The sequence below is a fragment of the Castor canadensis genome, chromosome 7, assembly GCF_047511655.1.
Source record: "Castor canadensis chromosome 7, mCasCan1.hap1v2, whole genome shotgun sequence".
NCBI classification, from domain to species: Eukaryota; Metazoa; Chordata; class Mammalia; order Rodentia; family Castoridae; genus Castor; species Castor canadensis.
The window spans coordinates 139,533,111-139,553,815 of NC_133392.1; the positions used below are offsets into that span (position 1 = coordinate 139,533,111).

At 43.1% G+C, this 20,705-nt stretch overlaps 1 protein-coding gene across 2 annotated transcripts in view; it reads left to right on the plus strand.

Moving 5' to 3' along the window:
- The first annotated feature begins 5,702 nt into the window (after positions 1-5,702).
- Ptp4a2 (protein tyrosine phosphatase 4A2) overlaps positions 5,703-20,705 on the plus strand; it is a 29,035-nt gene continuing 14,032 nt past the window's right edge. The window contains exon 1 of one of the 2 annotated variants that reach the window (XM_020163099.2): positions 5,703-5,777. The gene's annotated coding sequence lies outside the window, so the exon portion shown is untranslated. Of the gene's footprint in view, positions 5,778-7,126; positions 7,275-20,705 lie in introns of those variants that run through there. The other variant, XM_020163095.2, reaches the window with a different exon arrangement.

Here is a 20,705-nt window from a genome sequence, read left to right on the forward strand (position 1 = left end):
AATCCTAGCTTCTCAGGAGGCAAAGATCAGGAGGATCAAAGTTCGAAGCCACCCCAGGCAAATAGTTCTTAAGACCCTATTTCGAAAAAGTCCATCACAAAAATGGGCTAGTAGAGTGGCTCAAGGGGTAGATCCTGAGCTCAAACCCCAGTATCGAAAAAAACAAACAAAAAAAACAGTAGCACCAAAACAAAAAAACTTTAAAAAGTTTAAGAAGGATGGCTTGTCAAAGTGTGGTAGCCTCAGCTACCTGGGAGGCTGAGGCAGGAGGATCACAAGTTTAAACTCAAGGCCAGCCTGGGCAACATAGGCAGACCCTCCCAAAAAACAAAACAAGCCTGGCACCAGTGGTGCATGCCTGTAATCCTAGCTATTCAGGAGGCAGAGATTGTGGTTCAAAGCCAGCCCCGGGCAAAAAGTTCTTGAGACCCTATCTCGAAAATCCCGTCACAAATAAAAAAAGTCTGGTGGAGTGGCTCAAGTGGTAGAGCACCTGCCTAGCAAACATGAGGCCGTGAGTTAAAACCCCAGTGCCAAAATAAACAAGAACAAAACACCAGAAAAATATAAATAGAAGAAAAGGTCCTTCCTTTAAGTTTTGGAGCAGGGTCTCTGCATAGCCCAGGCTTGCATCAGCCTCCTGGGTGATGCGATTGCAGGTGTGCACCACCATTCTTGGCTTAGAAAAGCTTTGACATTTGAGGCTAACCTAATCTCTGGTCCCTTTGCCTGCTCTTCCCTCCTAGTCCCCTCTCAGGCCCTCAATATCTCTGAGTGACCTGGAGACCTCCTTTTCTTTACCTGGTCCTTTAAAAGGGGGGCTTGCAGTAGATGACCTCTCAGGTTTTTTTCAGACCTGATTTCCCAAGAGTTGGTAGTTTTGGTTTCTCACCTACCAAAACCTGTGTTTAGGGAGGAAAGATCTGGCAGTCTAATTCTTATAATATGAAAATGGCCAGTAGGGCCCAGTTTATTTTTCTCTTTTGTGAAGTTTTCACTTCAAGAAAAGGCAAATTGCCAGCTTGCCTTTCAACCAAGGAGACCTTCAATTGTGCAGTTTCCATGCATATAAACTGAGGACAAGGTAGGGTTATGTTGAGGATGGAGGGAAACAGTCCAACCTTTTCAGCATCCTTGAAAACACATCAGTAGGTCAAGTTAGGACTACTGATGTGGCAGATTACCACTAATAGTGTAAAATGGGACCCACTGTTTCGGGAAAGGTCAAGATTCTGGCCCTAGCATCTGAAAGAATTCAAAAAGCTCTGCATCGTTGGTGGAAGGAGTGGTCTCAATTTCACAATGTAACCTTGAATGCCCCATTTAACCTGGTGCTTTGAGGTCTCAGTGTGTAGAAACATTATCTGGTCAGAGAGCATATATTAAACATTTATACAGGCACAGATAATCTATAGTCACTCTGAAAAAAGTTGCTATAATAAAGAGCATTTACACAGTTAAACCTGTGCCTCGAATGTAGGTAGATTGTAACCATGTAGTGGTTAAGGAGTGGGGTCATGGAAAAATACTCACTGGTTTAAATCCTCCTGAAAAAAAACACACCAAAAACAACTTCTTGAATTCAAATCCTCTTGTGTCTATCATATACTAGCTGGGTGACCTTGATAAAGTGGCTTTGTTGTTAATTCATCTCAGTTCTTAAGGTGAGGATAAAGAAGTGAGAATATGGATACCAATGTAAAATATGACCCACCTCCTAGGGTTGTGAAAATCAGTTAACACATATAAAGTGTATAGAACAGTCTCTGGCACATAGTAAGTGCTTAGTAAGTATTAGTTGTGAGCACTGTGATTACTTCCTAATCCCCTCATGTAGGGAGATTTGCTGTTTCACTTCCAACAGTTCTAATTTCAGTTTTTAATAGATTGTTTGATATTTTCCTACCACCAAATTTGGAAACTGAGTCACAAGGTATCAAGGGATTCTGTGAGCTAGGCGCATGTGGCTCATGCCTGTAATCCTAGGTACTGAGGAGGCAGAGATCAGGAGGATCATGGTTCCAAGCCAGCCAGGGCAAATAGTTGGCAAGATCCTATCTTGAAAAAACCCATCACAAAAAAAGGGCTGGTGGAGTGGCTCAAGGTGTAGGCCCTGAGTTCAAGTCCCAGTACTGGAAAACAAAATAAAATAAAAGGAATGCTGTGAACTGAACCCGAGGCAGGTTCAAGTACGGGATTCGAGGCCACTATTGATTCTCAGTTCTGTCTTGGCCAGCTCTCCGTTCTCTCCTTCTGTAAGTTAAAACAAAGAGGCTGGAGCCTTGTTTCTCAACTCTCCCTCTCCCCGCCTTGCCAGTTCCCGAAGTCGTTTTCTTCTCCTGATTGGGAAGGATCCCGAAGGAGGCCAGAACCTTCCAGTCCTATCAGGCCCAAGACCAGCTTCTACCGAAGCCTTCCAGCTCCCACTGACACCAGGAGCGCCAACTCTTCGCGGGGGTAAGGGGGGACCACACGGACCCACGGCCTGTCCCGCAATCCACAGCTCCTCTTCCTCCCCGCTGGGCTCCCCCACACGCACACCGCCGCTGGGAGCACGCTGCGGGGCCTTCCCCAGGCTTCCTGCGCTTGCTAGCTCTCCGAGGCGCGGGTGGGGGCGAGGAGGGCTCTGCAGCCGGCAGGAACCCGCGCCCTGCCTGCTCCGTCCCCCCCAGTAAAAGAGGGCTGTCAAATTCCGGAAGAGAGATTAGAGGCAGGGGATGGGTGGGGCGGTGAATCAGTACATTCCTTCCTCCCCCTGCCTCCTCCTCCTCGGTTATCACTCTTCGGAGAGGGTTGGGCCCTCTCATGGCCTCCTTCTGACGGGTCCACTGGCAGGGTCCAGACGACCACGCAATGCTAGGCGGGAAACTCCCATGCTCATCGGAACTCTTGTGGAGTCCGGGTCGCTTCTTTTGCAGCTCCTGACCCCATTTGCTTTCAAGGCAGGGGAATCTTAGTTGCTTCCAACTGGGTCCCGTCCATGAGTTCTTCCTAGGCCTGCCTGTGCGTTTGTTAGCAGCTCTGATTTATTGAGCAGACCCCACTGAGAGGTAGTGTCGGTTCCTCTTCCTAAAAACCGTAGTGTTACAGGTTAAGGAATATGAAAGCTTAAAGACACGTAACTTTCCCAAGGTTACACAGTGGCAGACCCAGGAATAACCTGAGCTCTGTTGGTTGCATAAATTTCCCACCACACCCTGCCACTTCCTTTACTTTAGGCTCAATGTCAAGACTTGTTTGTAAGAAGGTAGGGAAGTAACATTTATGGGCCACTGTGCCAGCAACTTTAAACCTATTATCTTTAATCATTTGGTTTTTGCAACCCTACCATGCAATAGGTCTGATCACCATTCCCATATTACAGAAGAGGAAACTAGAGGTCAGGAATTTTAACTTACAGAGCTGATATTTCAGTACAAATGTATTACTAAGCCTATGCTCTTTCTGAAACCACAGCTAATGTCTTCACAGTGCTTGACAGTTTACAGCACTTTCAAATGCTTCATTTCAGAGCTATCTTTCCATGTGGTAGATGAGGACAGAGGTTCACTCACAAAGACATCTGTCCAAGGTCACAAAGCTTATAGTGAGTAGCAGAACCTGTAATCCTAGGTACTCAGGAGGCAGAGATCAGAAAGATCCAGGTTCAAAGCCAGCCCAAAGAATTAGTTTGAGAGACCCTATCTTGAAAATACCCAACACAAAGCAAGGTTTGCAGAGTGGCTCAAATGGTAGAGCACCTGCCTAGCAAGCATGAGGCCCTGAGTTCAAACCCCAATACTGCAAAAAAAAAAACAAAAAACTGTAATTTTATTTAAAAAAATATTGAGACAGGAGCTCATTAGATATGCCAGGTATATTGAATTTGATATCCTCCTGCCTCAGCCCCTTGAGTGCTTGAGTGCTGGGATTATAAGTGTGTGCCATCACATCTGGCTTTATTTAATTTTGTCTAGAGATAGGGTGTTGTTATGTTGTCCTGGTAGGCCCCGATCTCCTGGGCTCAAGTAATCTTCCTGCCTCAGCCTTCTAATTAGCTGGGACTACAGGCTCTACTATACCTGGGTATAGCCTCCAATTTTAAAATAAACTCTACAAAGCCAATAGTATCAGGGCTCATTCCATTCATTTATTCCATACTACTAAGTATCATTCTAATAATTATATTAGTTAACATTAATTGAACATTTACTGTGTGTCTAGTAGAGTGCTTCATGAGTTATGTACATTAACTCCTCAAGGTTCAAACAATGTTGTGAGTAGTGTTACCTTTTCCATTTTATAGAGGGGAAGTTGATACTCAGATGAAGTCACTTGCCAAGGTTACACAGCAAGTACATGATAGTGCAAGGATGCCAGATGAAACTGTAGACTGGGAACTCTGGCCCAACCCCAACACCCGAGTTTCTTTGCTATTATCACCATTATTTCTTTTCCTAACTGCTGTGTGTGGCAGGCCCACACAGCTTCTGCTTCCAAGGAGCTAATATGCTATAAAATCAGCCAAGAATACCACCAGCTTTGTCTCACAGGGGTGTTGGGAGGATTAATAAGTTAATGGCACTTGGAATGCTTCAGCAATGGCCCTGGATAAACTCAGGTCACTTATGTGTGAAACTCATTGCCAAGGGTGGTTCATGCTTTAATAAGGCACCTGCAGCCCAGTTCCTGATGTTTGCAGCCCTCCTAGGGAAACCATTTCAATGTCAGAGGCTTGGGCATCTCTGTGCTGGCCTGGGGTAAGGGGAAAGTGGTGGTGCAATGGCACTTTCAGGCCTTTCACTCTCAGAGGAGGGGATGTCTCATCCCAGAAGGCTTTCCAGCTTACTCTGAGGGACATAAATTGTTGACGTCAGAAACTAACACGATTATTTGGGCTCCAGAGGCACAAAAAACCTGGGCCAAATCCTATTTCTGTTATTTCATTTCTCTGAGCCTCTGTTCCAACTTAAAAGGGTAATAATGCCTTCCTCACAGAGTTATTCTTTAACATAAACTTGATAATACATTTAAAAACACCTCACTCAGGGCTTAGAATAGAGTCGATGCTTAATAATTGGTCATTATCATAGCCATTTTTGTTACCTTTATGTTTTCTATTATTTACTGGTATTTTAGGGCCACGCTGAGGGCCAGATGAAAGGAAGACTCATTTGTTCAACAATCTACTAGATCAGTCTAAGCAGGGAAGAATCACGAAAATAGGCATTTACAATATAAGGTTATCAGTGCTATGATGGGATAGGCATAAGATGTTTGAAGAACTTAGGGGCAGACTCAGTAACCAGGAGATGTAGCAAAAGTTTTGCAGGGAAGGTAATTCTTCCCATGCAGTCTGTGCTTCTAGGAAGTGGAAAATGCTGCCTGCTGGAGGAAAGTAAAAGGCAAGTAGCAGCTGAGTCCCTCCTCACCCAGGGACCTTGATTCTAATCTCCTCTCGCTCCTCAAGGCCTCTCAACTCCCACACAGCCCTGCCAACCAGCCAGCCAGTCAGCCGGTCTGCCTTGCCCTAGAATACCCCCTTTTGGGCCACCTGCTGGTGGTAAACATCCTGGTTCTGTGCTGTGGCTCGTTGCGGCTGAGTCATAAGACCTTCCCTTTTAGTGCTGAGCTCTAATGGAAACCTTCTGGTCAGGAGCAATGCCCCAGGTCTGTCTTGTGGGGAAGTGCTAATGATGACTGACCACTGCTTTTCCCCACAGGGCAGAACGAACGTGTGGTGGTGAGGTGCGAGAGAGGCAGAGGGGAAAAAAAAGGGGCATGTCATTTCCTTCTAGGTAAGTTGGGCAGGTGAGACTTCCCAGGGTGGATAGAGAGCACAGATCTTCTTTCCCCACCCCCAACTCTCTTGGGGGAGCCTCCTCCCTTCCTCCCAAGCCAGCCTCCAGGGCTTTACTGGCTGCCATCTGGCAGTGGCTCAAACCAGTCTCCCAACTCACTGGTGACCACATTTTCCAAACCAAAACTCAGGACGCATGATCTGGCAGAGAATTTCTGGCCATCTTCCAAACTCAAGAGGCAAAAACCCTTTCCACTTAGAGAATCTCTAGGATAATCCGTGTCGTTAAAAGGGACATTAGTTAGGTTGGAAATCTTGAAATTCAGGGTCTCCTTTTTGTCAGGCATTTTCCCCCTATACTTTCTATTATATCTGAAAAGAGATCCATAAAGCAAGTAGCTGATTATTATTTCCGTTTAAGAGTTGAGAGTACTTAAAGAGGCAATCACTTTTCCAAGTTCAAACATCCTGCAGACCGAATTTGGGTCTGACTAGGGAGGGTTCTGAAGTCTGTGTATCTTGCGGGCGGAGGTGGGGGTTGGAGAGCGGTGCAGAAATATCCTTCGCGAAGATGCACTCGCCATTTGAGGCCTCCAGGAAGGGCAGCCAAGAGCTCAACTGCCCAGGTTTCCACTTCTGAGCTGGAAATCCCCAAGCACGGGGCTCGGCCGCCACCCCGTCCCATCAGGACCTGGCCCCAGGTCGCAGTTCGCACGGCCTCGGAGCGGGAATAAAGCACAACGACCTTGCCGGTCAACCGGCTGCCGCGGGTCCTTGCCCCAGCCCAGGTGTGGATGGGCGGGGCGCAGCGTGGGCTGGCGACACCCCGGGCCATTCGGCACTAACATTTCCCCCCCCCCCCCCCCCCGGTCACATGGATGCGCCTTCCGTAGCCTGGAGTGCGGCGCGGAGCGAACCACGAGGAGGAGCGAGGGGAGGCGCCGAGGGCAGTGGGTCAGCGCCCGCGGGGCAGATGGGCGGGGCCAACCGCCCGGCGAGCGGCCGACAGCCAGTCAGCAGCGCCGAGGGCGGTCCGGCCGCCGAGCGCGCCGCGCCCCGCAGCGCCCCCTGAGGGGCGGCGGCGGGAGCTGGTTCCGGCTGCGCGCGCAGCGGCGGTGGTGGTGGCGGCGGCGCGATCGCGATCGGCCAGGCTGTAACCGTCGTCCGTCCCGGGAGCGGCTGGAGCGGTAGCGGCGGCCGGGCACGGTGCGAGGCGACGCCACAGGGCAGCAGCGGCAGCGGGGGCAGCGGCGGCAGCAGGAGACGCAGCGGCGGCCGAAGCAGTAGCAGCAAGACGGACTCGTGGACACGCGCCGCCGCAGCCGCCGCCGCCGGGCCGGGCCGGGTGTCGCGCGCCGAGGCTGGGGGGGAGTCGTCGTCGCCGCCGCCGCCACCACTACCGCCGCCGCCGCCGCCGCCGAGGTGACTGAGGAGAGAGGCGCCTCCTCGCTCCCGCCGCCGCCGGACTTCAATGCCCAGTCCCCAGCTCGCCAGCGTGAGTGCGCCTCTCCCGGCGGCCCCGCGCGGCCCCCGGGCCGAGCTCGGGAAGGGGAGGGCGGGAGGCGCCGCTGCCATTAGAGCAGGCCCGAGACACGTCCCCGGAAGGAGGGCCGGGCCGGGCCGGGGGCGGGGAGCGCGGCGGGCAGCGTGGAGCGCGCGGGTGGGTGACCGGCCGGCGGGGTCGTGGGAGTGGCAGAACGCGGTCTGCAGTGCGTGCGTGGACAGAGGCGGTGGGGGCAGTGTCGGTGCGGGGGAGCCTGGAGGGGGGAGAGCGGGAGCAGCGTGCGTGCAGGGGCGAAGGTGAGAGGCGATCTTGGGGTGCGCAAGGGGGTGCCTGTGTTGGTCCCCCGTGGGAGCATCGTGGAGGCCCTGCCCTTGGTCTTTGTGTGCGTTGGTAGTGAGCCCTAGTGTCTGGGGCGAGGGAGTTTCCTAACCCAGAGCTCCTAGCGTGAATTCAAGTTAAGTCTTCCGCGGACACTGTGATCTCTGACACTGGGATCTCCCCACTACCTCCCTCGCCAGAAGGAATGTGGCTTTTATTTTTTTTTCTTTCTGTAATTTCCTCCACCCCCATTCCACCCCCTCATTTTATGAAGTTGACACGAATTGCCGAATTTGTCAAAGATGCGTTTTCCATCTTACTCCGGGAATTCTGAGCGCTAACACACACAAGCTTGGCTCTTGCCCGAGATCCTACGTTTTTGCCTGTATAAACTTTTTTTTTTTAAAGAACTGATAATTTTTCAGGTAAAAGATAACCTTGTTAGGCATAGTGAACTATCTTAGGTTGTGATTCCTTCCTGTCCTTCTGGAGGAAAGCTAAAAAATAATAGTATAACGTTGATCAAGAAAACAGGTTACTTTATGATTTCCTGGAATTTGTTAAATAATGTAGAAAGTGACCGGTTGCAGCCTCACTGTAAGCATTCAGCAAATGCTTGTCGATTTGGCGTCACTTAACCGTAGCCACTGCTGGATTAATATAAGATACTTGTTTCAGTGCTCAGTATTACCACTTTCAGGCAGGAAGTGAGTTTGTTAAGTGTGCAAAAGGAAATTAAGGTTACTGAAGAATGGTTATCAGGGCTTTAGAATCCCTTGCCACCAGTATACCATTGTGTTGGTGAGAAGTTGCCAGGACTCTTACCTTTTTTTTTTTTTTTTTTTTTTTTTTGCAGTACTGGGGCTTGAACTCAGGGTGTACACCTTGAGCCACTCCACCAGGCCTCCCCCCCTCCCGCTCTTTTTTTTGGCGGGGGGGAAGGGCTTTTTTGAGATAGGGTCTCACAAACTATTATTCCTACACTGGCTTCAACCAGCGATCCTCCTGAACTCTGCCTCCTGAGTCGCTGTGGTTACAGGCGTGAGTCATTGGCACCCGGCTATTTTTTTGTTTCCTATTGAGTGGACTAATCATTGTTATTGACTCTTCCCATTTGGTGTTGTGGAAGTAGGGATTGCTGATGAAGACTACCTTGATAGCGGTTTTATACCATAATGATGTAATCGTAGACAATTATGATGCCTCTTAGATGTTGGGAATCGGAGACCTAGCAAGCATGAAGCCCTGCGTTCAAACCCTAGCCCCGCCAAAAAAAAAAAAAAACAAAAAGAAGTTGTGAATAAGCGAAGAATAAAGTGGTTCTTTTGATAATGGGCATAGTAGAATTGCATATCAAAAATCACTGATACGTAGTTAGAGGTCAAAAATTATATTTACTTCAGAGTGTACTTTTTCTCAATCACTAGCAGCATACTTGCAGAAATAGTATTGCCATACTCAGGAAGAAGGGATTAATTAGTATTAAGTGTCTGCTATTTTTCAGGTGCTTTTGTTTTGCTTTTGCTTGTTTCTTTTTTTGGGGCTTGGGGTTTGAACTCTGGGCCTTGAGCTTACAAAGCAGGTTCTCTGCCACTTGAGCCATGCCTCCAGTCCTACTGGTGTTTGTTTTGTTTTGTTTTTAAACATTTTAATTCTCATAGCCATAATAAAGGTGATAGGCATTCTCATTCATTTGATTCAAAATCATTCATTCAATGATTTTGCATTCATTTGGCACATCTAGAGTTGCTTCTGTTTGCCAGGCACTAGGGATAATGGTGATGAGTCTCCATGGACTGACTTAATGGTGATGATATGAAGAGATACAGACTTAAGGTTAAGGAACTTATCCCAGGTCACACAGATAATAACACTTGGCTTAAAAATTGGGGTCTGTCTGACTCTTCAGTCCTGATTTTTCCACTACACCATACTACCCTCTCAATAGGTTGTCTGACTTTGGGATTTCTTACCCATACAGTGACCTAGCATCTTGCACAGATGAAAGCCATGGAAATTAATGGAGAAGACCAAATGACTAGAGGGACAGGGATGGTTTAGGAGATGCTGACTTGAGGCCCTTTGGAGCCTAAGCTAGGCTTTTATGTGGGAGAAGATTCTGCCTTGAAACTCTCTTGGGGCCCCAGGGTGTGTGCTTTGAGACAGTTTTTATGAGGCACCTGGGATATGTCTGGGAGAGGGAAGTCTGATTAAAGAAATATAGCAGCCTTTTATGGTTTTCTTTCTTTTGGGGGTGGGTGGGTAGAGTGTATTTATTGAAGCTAAGAGTCTACTGGAATTTGCTACTTGGTGAAAGTTTCTCTATTGAGATGTGTGGATTGCTTAAATCAGGAGATAATGAAGAGCATGTAAGAAAATATATGTGAAAGCACTTTGTTAATTATAAATTGAACTCCAAGGCAAAGCATTATTACCACTAAGACTTTTTAAAGACCACAGTTTGTTAAATTTAGTAGCTAGAAAAGGCTGGCATTTTAGAACACCTTTACAAAATAAAGTTTAGAATTGCTGAACTGGGTATTTTCTGACTCAGAACAGCAAGTCAGACCACTCCCTCCATGAGTCAGTCAAGTAGTATTTAATTTGAACGAACCAACTTTATAAGCAGAAACCATTTACAACATCATTGAACTTTGATGGCACTAAGGAAGAGTAAATGAATGCTTTTGCATATAGCTATTTTAAAAAGTCTGAAAACTCCATATGTAAATAGTTGAAAAAAAAGTTGTGAACAAGGTAAATGGGATACATTTTTCTTGAGTTAACTTTTTTTTTCTCTTTGGTGCTGGGATTGGACCCACAGGACCTCCAGCCTTGATCTGCCTCTGAGCTGTATCCCCAATCTACACCCTTTCTTCTTCTTTTTTTTTTTTTTTTGGTGGTTCTGGGGTTTGAACTCAGGGTTTCACACTTGCTAGGCAGGTGTTCTACCACTTAAGCCATACCTTCAGCTACCCCTGCCCCGATCTGCCCCACCCCGCCCTGCCCTGCCCTCTTCCACTGAGCTAAATCCTCAACCCTTCTTCCTCCTTTCTTTTTTCGGTACTGGGGCTTGAACTCAGGGCCTACACCTTGAGCCACACCACCAGCCCTTTTGTGTGAAGGGTTTTTTCGAGATAGGGTCTCTCAGAGCTATTTGCCTGTGGTTGTCTTTGAACCTCAATCCTCTTGATCTCTGCCTCCTGAATAGCTAGGATTACAGGCATGAACCACCCGGGCCTGGCTGATTCCGCCCCCCCCTCCCCCCCCCGCCCCTCCCAGGTGCTGTTCCATCAGCAATTAAACTTACTGAATAGAAGTTGGGGATCTTTAAATTTTTTGAGTAACTAGAAATCAGGATCTGTTACATGGTAGAGCAAGTTATGCTTAATGAGTAGGGTAGTGGTAGCGATCTAGTGGTCTTTGGATACTTGTAAAGTCTGACATTAAGCTTCAGTGCTTTAGATTTCAAGCATTCCTTTAGAATCTTTCTGCCAGATCACAAATCATAATATTTAAAACTCAGTAATCCTGTAAGTGGTATTCTTTCAGCTTTCCTCATAAGAGAGTTGGTTTGTAGATTGTTGAATTTCAAGTTTTGGAATCTTAAGTTAAAAGGTGTCTAAGTACATGGCAGTGGATAAAAGTATTTTTTCCTCTTGAGACTTAAGTCTCAAGACTTTAAGTGGATGCCACCAATTATAATTACTTTGGGAAATGGTCACTTGAGTTTATCTGTGGAATATAATAAGAGTCTTATTTTCCATTTTCAACTTCAGAACTATCAAGAATAGAAGTGTCCACGTGGTAGTTTTCTCCAGTTTTTGTCTATGGACTAAACCACATGCCCTAGTTCAGTTGACTTGCTAGCCAGTCTCTTGGGGCTTGATGCCTCATAAGATTGCTTGGTATAGACATGAAGTGTACGTTGTATGTAAATCTTTAGCTTTTTGGAATTTAGAGGGCTATGCTGAGCCAGAAACCATTACTTCCTTAGCACCTCTGAAAGATGCTGCACAGAACTGCAGACTTTATCCAGGTGCCCATAGTGAAGGTGAGAAAATGATCTGTAAGGTAGTTTTTTCTTTTGTTTCTTTTCTTTTTTTAATGGTGCTAGGAATCAAAACTAGGGTCTTGTGCATGGTAGGCAAATGCTCTACCACAGAGGAGCCAAATGCCCAGCCCAACCTAGTTTTTCCTTAAGAGTCTTTTTTTTTTTTTTTGAGGTACCAGGGCTTGAACTCAAGGCCTAAACCTTGAGCCACTCTACCAGCCTTTTTTGTGTTAGGTATTTTTGAGATAGGGTCTTGCGAACCAGGCCAGCCTGGGCTGGCTTTGAACTCTCAGCCTCCTGAGTAGCTAGGATTGCAGGTATGAGCCACCAGCGTCCAGGAGAGTCTTCCCTTAAGGGAGTTTTCCCTGATGTACTTATTTGTTCAATCCCTGTAAGACTTCCCCAGAAAAAATACTTTGAGCAGTTGATTGATTACACCTGTATCTTTTATGTGACTTGAGTACACATTTTTTGTTGTATGCATGATTTTCTTTCTTTCTTTTTTTTTTTTTTTTTTTGCGGTATGGGGCTTGTACTGGGGCCTTCACCTTGAGCCACTCTATCAGCCCTATTTTGTGAAGGGTTTATTGAGATAGGGACCCATGAACTATTTGCACCGTCTGGCTTCTAACAGATCCTCCTGATCTCTGCCCCCTGAGTAGCTAGGATTACAGGCAAGAGCCTGGCTTGTATGCATGACTTTCTTACCCATTGGGTCTGTTAAAACTTCAGCTTAAGTGGCCTAGAAACTAAATTTCATCATTTGAATCTAAATGTACATAGTACTATGTTGGCTTTTTACAATTTAGAGAATTTTTAAGGTTAGGCTTTTCTGTGAATCTTTCTTGGCTAGTTGAGCCTGGTTTGAAAAAATATTTTGAACAGGAAACGGTCTTTATCTTTAGAGAAGTGGTGTATTTAATTCCTTTCATAGTATTTTTGGGTTGAAATTTAATTCTTCTCAGAAAATGTTAATTCTTTTGGCATAAAATGCACACATGATATATTTGTTTTAGCAGATCAGATAAATTACTTTGTATTTTTATTTCTGCAGTGGTCAAAATGTTGGCTCTTAACTAATGTATCATTTGACAAGAATTCAAATTCACAATTAGGTCTGCTTTCTTCCAATTGTCAATTAGTTTCAGTTAAGCTTTGGAGCATATTTTGTTCCTTTCTACATTTTTACAGGAAACATTTACCAGGTACTATCACTATACTTGTAATTGGATTTATATCCATATTTGATATTTATTGGTTTTGGTAGCAGAGCAAATTGATGTGTTTTCTACTTTCCATTATTGGTGAAAGGCCTATCATGAAGGAACAGAGTAACTGGTTAGTACAGAAGGAAATGAGTCATCAGTAGGATTTGTCAGCAAATTGAGGATATGATAAAGAAACAATGGATTCTAGTGACATTCTTTAGTCTACATTTGTGGTTACAAACAACTTTCCTTTTGGTGATTAAATTATGCAAAGATCTTTTCTGGGTGAAAAGCATTTCAAATATAAGTCATACATTTTATCCTCCTAAGTATCTTTTTTTTTTTTTTTTTTTTGTGGTGCTGGGAATCGAACCCAAGGACTTGCTCATGTGATGAGCATGAGCATGGAATTACATCACCAGCCCTTTGTTTTTTTTGAGACAGGGTCTTCCTGCTGGCCTTGAACTCTAGATCTTCTGCCTCAGTCTCTCAAATGCTGGGATTACAGGCTCAGTTACAGAATATTCATTCTCTCTTTTTGTCTGGTGGTACCAAGGTTTGAGCTCAGGGCCTCTTGCTTGCTACCTAGGCGCTCTTACTGCTTGAGCCGGGTCCTCAGCCCCATCTTTTGCTTGTCTGGTGAGATGGGAATCTTCATTTGGAAATCCAAAACCAGTAGAATTTAGTTAAACTCATTTCATTGGTTCACTAAGAAAAAAGTCAACTATCAAGTAGAATTTAATAAGTTGAGAGAATACTTTTGTTGTGTTTTTGGTGATTAGGAGTTGCTCAGATCAGAAGAGACAACATCAGTTTGACAGTATTTGCTCTCTTTGTCATGACGCACAGCTTTATTGCTCTGATACTCTGTTTGGTCAAGCAAGGCCTCCTGATTTTCTAACCAAAGGCTTACCTTTCTCCCATGGTCATTCACAATTCCTACCAGTTTCCATCATAAAAGTTTTACTTTTCTCACATTCATATGCAATATGCAACATTTACTTTCATTGTGTGGTTTTATTCTTGTTTGTTTTTTTTCTTTTTTTCGGTATTTGGGTTTGCTAGGCAAGCACTCTATCACTTGAGCCATCCCTCCAGCTTCATAGTACGGTTTTAAAGATTGTGAATGTTACTGTGTTTTGTGAAAATGAACATCAAGCTATTATTGGTAAATCAGTAGGTGGGCTAAAGGCTGTGAAGTGTATTTTATAAAAAGCAAGGACTGGGCAAGGTAGCTCACACCTGTGATCCCACCTACTTGAGAGGCTCTTGGGAGGATTGGGGTTTGAGGCCAGCCTGGACAAAAAGTGAGACCCCTTTCTCAAACAACATGGTAGTGTGGATCCATAATCCCGGCCAAGCAGGAAGCATAAATAGGAGGTCTGAGGCTGGCGGGGGGGAGTTTAGGAGAGGAAGTGTAGTATAACTTGGTTTTAGGGGAAACATACCAAAATGCCCTAACAGCAGAAAAATTTCTGAGGCTCGAACAAAAGAATTTATGCTGACAGGATGTATTTTGGAATGTTTTATTCTGTATTCTGTACATAGAGAGCTTCCCTCTCCCTCTATTGGGGGTAGATACCAGACAAAATGTTATTTTGTCAATACATTTGACAGAATGGGAAATGAGAGCGTTAAGCTGACCCATAAAGTGCTACGTTCTGAAACATGGTATATTTTAAATAATGCTAACAATAGCCTGGAAATTTTTGCTTTGCATGCTGCTCCTAAGCTGTAGGTTATTTTGAAAGGTGATTCAAATAACCTTTCCCAAGTATCTATTTTGCAACCTCAGGGAACTTGCAGCTGTTACAGTCATTTTAACTGTCCTAATATAGCGCAGAAAGCATTTCAAAGTGGTGTTGACAGGCTGAATCCAGGTGTCCTTTGGATTTTACTTTGAATTTGCTTTATACAATTGAAGGTCAGAATCTTAAGTGTTTTTTTTTTTGTGTGTGTGTGTGTGCTGGGGATTGAACCCAGGGCCTGGAGCATGCTAGGCAAGCACTCTACCAGTGAGTTTTACACAGAGCCATTAAATATATTTATTAGTGAAATAATCAATTCAGTGAGTAGTTCTTGAGTTAATGTATGTATAGTGATGTTGGAAACTGAATTAAAATGATTAAGACTTAAATTGTTCACCAGGAAAATTACTTAGCCTTTTGAGATTAAAGAAATAAGGATGAAAGGAACAAGGAAAATAAATGTTAGGACTTAATTTTATGGGAAAGCAACTTAATTGGAGGTAATTCTTACTGTAAGAAGGTTACCACAGTTGTTTAGGAAAACAACTTAACATTAAGGAGGCTTGGGAGTCTTAAGATGCTCATTAACTAAAGTTCATAGAATGGATAGCCATGATACCTTTGCCTGGGAATAAAGTATGGATGAATAGAATCAATTTAACAGAGCTATTTAATGTAATATTTAAAAGATTAACTGAAAAATAGATTAGTGTCCAGTAAAAGAATATTACTGTTAGGATTTTTAATGTTATTAAACAATATAATTGAAAAAAATTTTTTTGAAAAAGTGAAAATTAGCCATGTGTTCATGGCATTTAAATTTTATGAAAAGAAAAATGTATATATTTTTTTTTTTTGGTGGGACTGGGGTTTGAACTCAGGGCTTTGAGCTTGCAAAACAGGTGCTCTACCACATGAGACACACCTCCAGTCCATTTTGCTTTGGTTATTTTGGAAATGAGGTCTCACAAACTATATGCCCAGATCGCCCCTCAAATCTTGATCCACCCCATCTCAGCCTCCCAAGTAGCTAGGATTACAGGCCCGAGCACCTGGTGTCCGGCTGAAGAAAATGACATTTTTAGACTAAAGATTCATCTGAAGAATTGTTAATCTTTAGAGGAGAACAGTACTGAAAGGTAAATGTTTTAAAGTATGGCATGAAAATACTTTTTTTGTTTTCAATACTGGCGTTTGAACTCAGAGTCTACACCTTGAACCACTCCACCAGCTCTTTTTTGCATAGGGATTTTTTCGAGATAGAGTCTCAGAACTATTTGCTCAGGCTGGCTTTGAACTTCGATCCTCCTGATCTCTGCCTCCTGAGTAACTAGGATTACAGGTGTGAGTCATCAGCTTTTGTCTTATATTACTTTTAGAGGTAAGAAATTACTAGAAAAGAACAACTGCTAAACACCAGGGTACATACAAATTTGAAAACCACTCCCTTTTCATTTGGGTGGGAACACAGGACTTTAACTGTGATTGTTGGTTAATTGCTTTCCTTTTCTGAATGGCAGGCCATATATCTGCTGCTGACTCTGAAACTTTGACATATTTCCTACCATCAAGGTCATATTTTCTTTTTATAGAACCGATTATTGATTTCTGTACTGGAACTTCAGTCTCAAGTTCCCTCCTTAAATGAGGAAGTGCAAAAGTGGGAATAACCAAGGGAGTAACTGTGAAAGTTTTTTTTTTTAAACCAGTAATAAGCAAAAAACAGAAAGATTTCTGTTTTTAGCTTATTTACAGATATGTTGGATCATAGTTTCTGTAGCATTTAATGGATACTTTATCAACTCTCTCAGACTGTAGTAAGTGGGGGTAGGGTAAATAATGTTAATTTGAATCTCCTAAGTTTCAGGAAGCCAGGTGTGAGCAGGGCGCTGGTGGCTCATGCCTTGTAATCCTATTTACTCAGGAGGCAGAGATCAGGAGGATCGTGGTTTGAAGCCAGCCCAGGGCAAAATAGTTTTTGGGACCCTGTCTCACTAAAAAGTGGCTGGTGGAGTGGCTCAAGCAGTAAGACCTCAGTGCCAAAACAAACAAACAAACAAAAGCCAGGTGTGTTCAATTTTAGTTTGATAAATGCAATATTAGAGAATGAACAAAGGTAGGTAACACAGGCTAGAGCTGTTGTTTCTGAAGGGCTCTGATGATTTGGGAGATAAGTCATGAAAGGTAAAAAAAATTTCAATTTGAGACCAGTTAACCAGAAGATAAGTTTTTAATAAAGGTGAGTTCTCTTTAGTTTACAAGTCTTCGGGAACTTTCTCAGATGATCAAAATGCAGAAAATAAATAAACTAAAGATTTTATGGTCTACTGTCTGAGTAGTCTCTGAATACGTAGTTGAGGCTTCTATGAGTTTTTATGTTTAGTCACAGCCTTGACACTCCCCTCCCATCCCCCACACACCAATGCCATGTCCAGTCTGTGGACAGATCCTTTTGGATTATAGCAACAGGCTCCTAGCCCATCTGTCTTCTTTCCTTACTATTCTTACAGTCTGTCTTTACATAGCAGCTAGAGTGGTTCTTTTAAAACATAAATTGTCACTCTTGAATACAATCCTCTACTGGCTTCATTTGGAGAGTCACTGGTCTCTGATAAAAGATAAATCCTTATAGTAGTCTGTGAGGTTTTCTCACTTCTCTGACTCGTCATCCCTTTGTCCTCTCTGTTCAGTAGCACTGGCCCTACTGTTCCTAGAACAGTCTTAAGCATGTCCCCACCTCATAATCTCTGGTACAGCTAATCTCTGCCTAAAATGCTCTCCAAGTATCTTACTTGGCTCACACCACCGGTTCTTGGATAAAATACCACTTGTTTTAGTAAGTCCTTTCCCGATAGGCTTATTTAAAATTAATATCTTCCCTCCTTTTTTGAAACTGCAAACTCCCCTACTTTGCATTTTCTCCCATGGTAGTAACATTTTTGTCTTTTTTTTGTTGTTGTTGTTACTAAAATGTAACATCCATTTTGACAATATAAGATCCATTTTGACAGAAATTTTTGTTCCATGTCCTTGCTGCCCCATGGAGTATGTGACACTCCAATAAATATTTAAATTAATAAATTCTTGACATTTGCAAGGAAAATGTCTAGGTCCTCATCTGGATAAATTCTTTACTATTGACAGATTAGGTTATTTGTACTTATTTTAATATAAGAAGTACAAGTGTCTTTTGATGTGAAATTAATTTGTTCTAGGGAAAAATTGTTGCAAGGTTTTAGTCTTATATACAGTATGTGCTATGCTTTTATGTTGTCTGATTGTAGACAGTAAGCTGACTCAAATTTGCATGACTTCCTGTAGAATTTCTGGTAAAGAAAATCATACAGTAAATATATGATTACTTGTAGTTCTTCAGTCCTTTGTTTTTAGATTTTTATTTCCTCATAGCTAGAATTATTTTATTGTGCATCTGTGTTAAAATACGTTTTTAATTTGGTGGTTACTTGGTATAGGCCATCAAATTAGAGGTCTATTGTATCTTTTAATTTTGAGCTAAATGTGATTTTTCTGTGGAAAGCTTGATGAGAATGAATTGATAGAATTTTTTTTTTTTTTTAACATTCTGTGTTTTTTTTGTAGTACTGGGGTTTGAACTCAAGTCCTTAGCCCTGGTTAGATACCTCTCTACCTCTCCGCCCCTGCCCTATTTTTATTTATTTATTTATTTTTGTGACGTTCTCAATATGTAGCACTGGGTGACCCTGAACTCACTGTGTAGTTCAAGCTTGCCTGGAATTCTCAGTCCCAGTGCTAGGATTGCAGGCATGCTTCACGTTGAACTGATACAGTTTTTAAAAGAATGCCGGTAACATTGGGATAAATTAAATAGGGCTGCTTTTATAAAATCCCACCATACTTTTGAATTTGCTCTGTTTTCATTTGAACTTGGAATTACAGTGTTTGATAGAACATACCACTTTTTTTGGCAGAAATTCTTTTGTTGGAGCTATTGGTATTAAGAATTGAAAATCTAATGATGAATTATCCTTATCCCTGGAAATGGTTCTTTCAAAATGAGATGGAAGGAATAGGATGGGATAAAGTTTGTTCTGTTTGCTGAGCAGACAAACACTAGAAACTAGGTAGAAAACTTAATGCTAGAACTGTAACCTTTTAAGCCTGGCCATGCTACAATGCAGGCCTTTCACTTCCTTGACTCAGCTGACACACACAGATGTGATAACATCATTGAACCAAAGGGATTCAAACAGGGTAGAATTTCCTTGTGTTTCACTCTGCACTGCATGTAAACCATTGTTCTTTGAGTAGTTACTTTAATAATCTTCCCTTCTTATAAGGTCACAGTTGCAGATGATCATGGAAACAGGTATTTGAAGAAAAGATACACTTTTTTGGATTACCTACAAAACTGAAGAAAAATAAGGAGTTAGGAGGCCTAGGTTCTTGTCCTTGATTTACTACTGATTAGCTGTGTGGTCTTAGTTAAGTCATGTTAATGTCTTTGACCCTCCAACATCTTTATTTTTTATTCTTTGTTGGTACTGGGCTTTGAGCTCAGATAGGCTAGGCATGTCACTTGAGCCACATCCCCAGTCCTTTTTTCTTTAGTTTGTTGTTAGATAGGGTCATCTTTTGCCCAGGCTGGCCTTGAATAGAGATCCTTCTACCTCTTGTTTGCCCAGCATGTGTGCATGTAGGATTACAGGTATGCATCACCACACCTGGCCTCCTCTACTCCTGGCTTTTTTTTTTTTTTGCTTTAGTTGTTTGATTTTTGCTTAGTTTGGCCTTGCACCTCAACTCTCCTCCTTATTCCTGTTAAGTAGCTAGGACCACTGGCTCATGCCACCATATCCCTTATTTGTTGGGAGGGGTCTCACTAACTTTTTGTCCAGGCTGGTGATCCTCCTCCTCATGGCTCTCTCCCTCCTGCCCTGATGTAGCTGAATGACAGATAGGCATGCACCACCACACCCAGTCTTTTTTTTTTTTTTCAGTTTTCAAAAGGTCAGAGTAGTTCATCTCTGCATTTCCACTAGCTGTAAAATTCCTTGACTGTACAAGGGAATAGTCTTTAAAATATTTTTGTGTGGATTTGGGGTTACAGTTGGAATTACGAGTTAAAAGAGTGGTGATGTGTATTTTAGTTTTGTGTATGGAAGTTTTAAATTTTCATAGTAATGGGTAACTCATTTTGCTGAAGTATTATTGAAGCTTTTAGGGTGCCTTTTTGAATATATATATATATATATATATATATATGTATATATATTTGTGTGTGTGTGTGTGTGTGGTACTGGGGCTTAAACTCAGGGCCTTCACCTTGAGTCACTCCACCAGCCCTATTTCTGTGAAGGTTTTTGTCTTTTTTCGAGATAGGATCTCAAACTATTTGCCTGGACTGGATTTGAACCTCGATCTCTGCCTCCTGAGTAGCTGGGATTATAGGCATGAGCCACCATTGCCTGGCTTGAATTTTATATTTAATATTTTAGAATTTTTCTTTTAGCATTTGTACCCATGTTAATATAATCACAAGTATGTAACTTACAAAATAAAAATACCATCAAGAATACTGGTAAAAGGGGTGTGGCTCAAGTAGTAGAGTATCTGTCTAGCAAGCATGGGGCCCTGAGTTTAAACCCCAGTATTGCCAAACAAGCAAAAAAGAATACCCATAAGAAAATCACAAAAGACTTGAGAATAGATTAGGTTTCAAAGTTTGTAGGCCTCAGTTCTTACCTATATCTCACTTTTTTCTTGAAATGGCCTCTAGCCAGTATCTTTTCTGCGTTTTTCTATCTGGTTTCAATCTCTCTCTTTTTTTGGGGGGATTTGGTATTGGGGTTTAAACTTAGGGTGTCATGCTTGGTTGACAGGTGTTCCACCACTTGAGCCACTGTACCAGCCCTTTTATGTGTTGGGAGACTAGCCTCCCACCATGACCCTCCTGATCTCTACTTTTCGAGTAGTTAGGAATTAAAGGCGTGAGCCACTATCACACAGCCAGGTATACCTTATTTTAAAAAATGAATATGTGTGAAATACCTAATCATCAAAGGCCGAAAAATAAGGGTATTTTTGTGAATTCCTTTAAAAAAAGCCCGTAGAA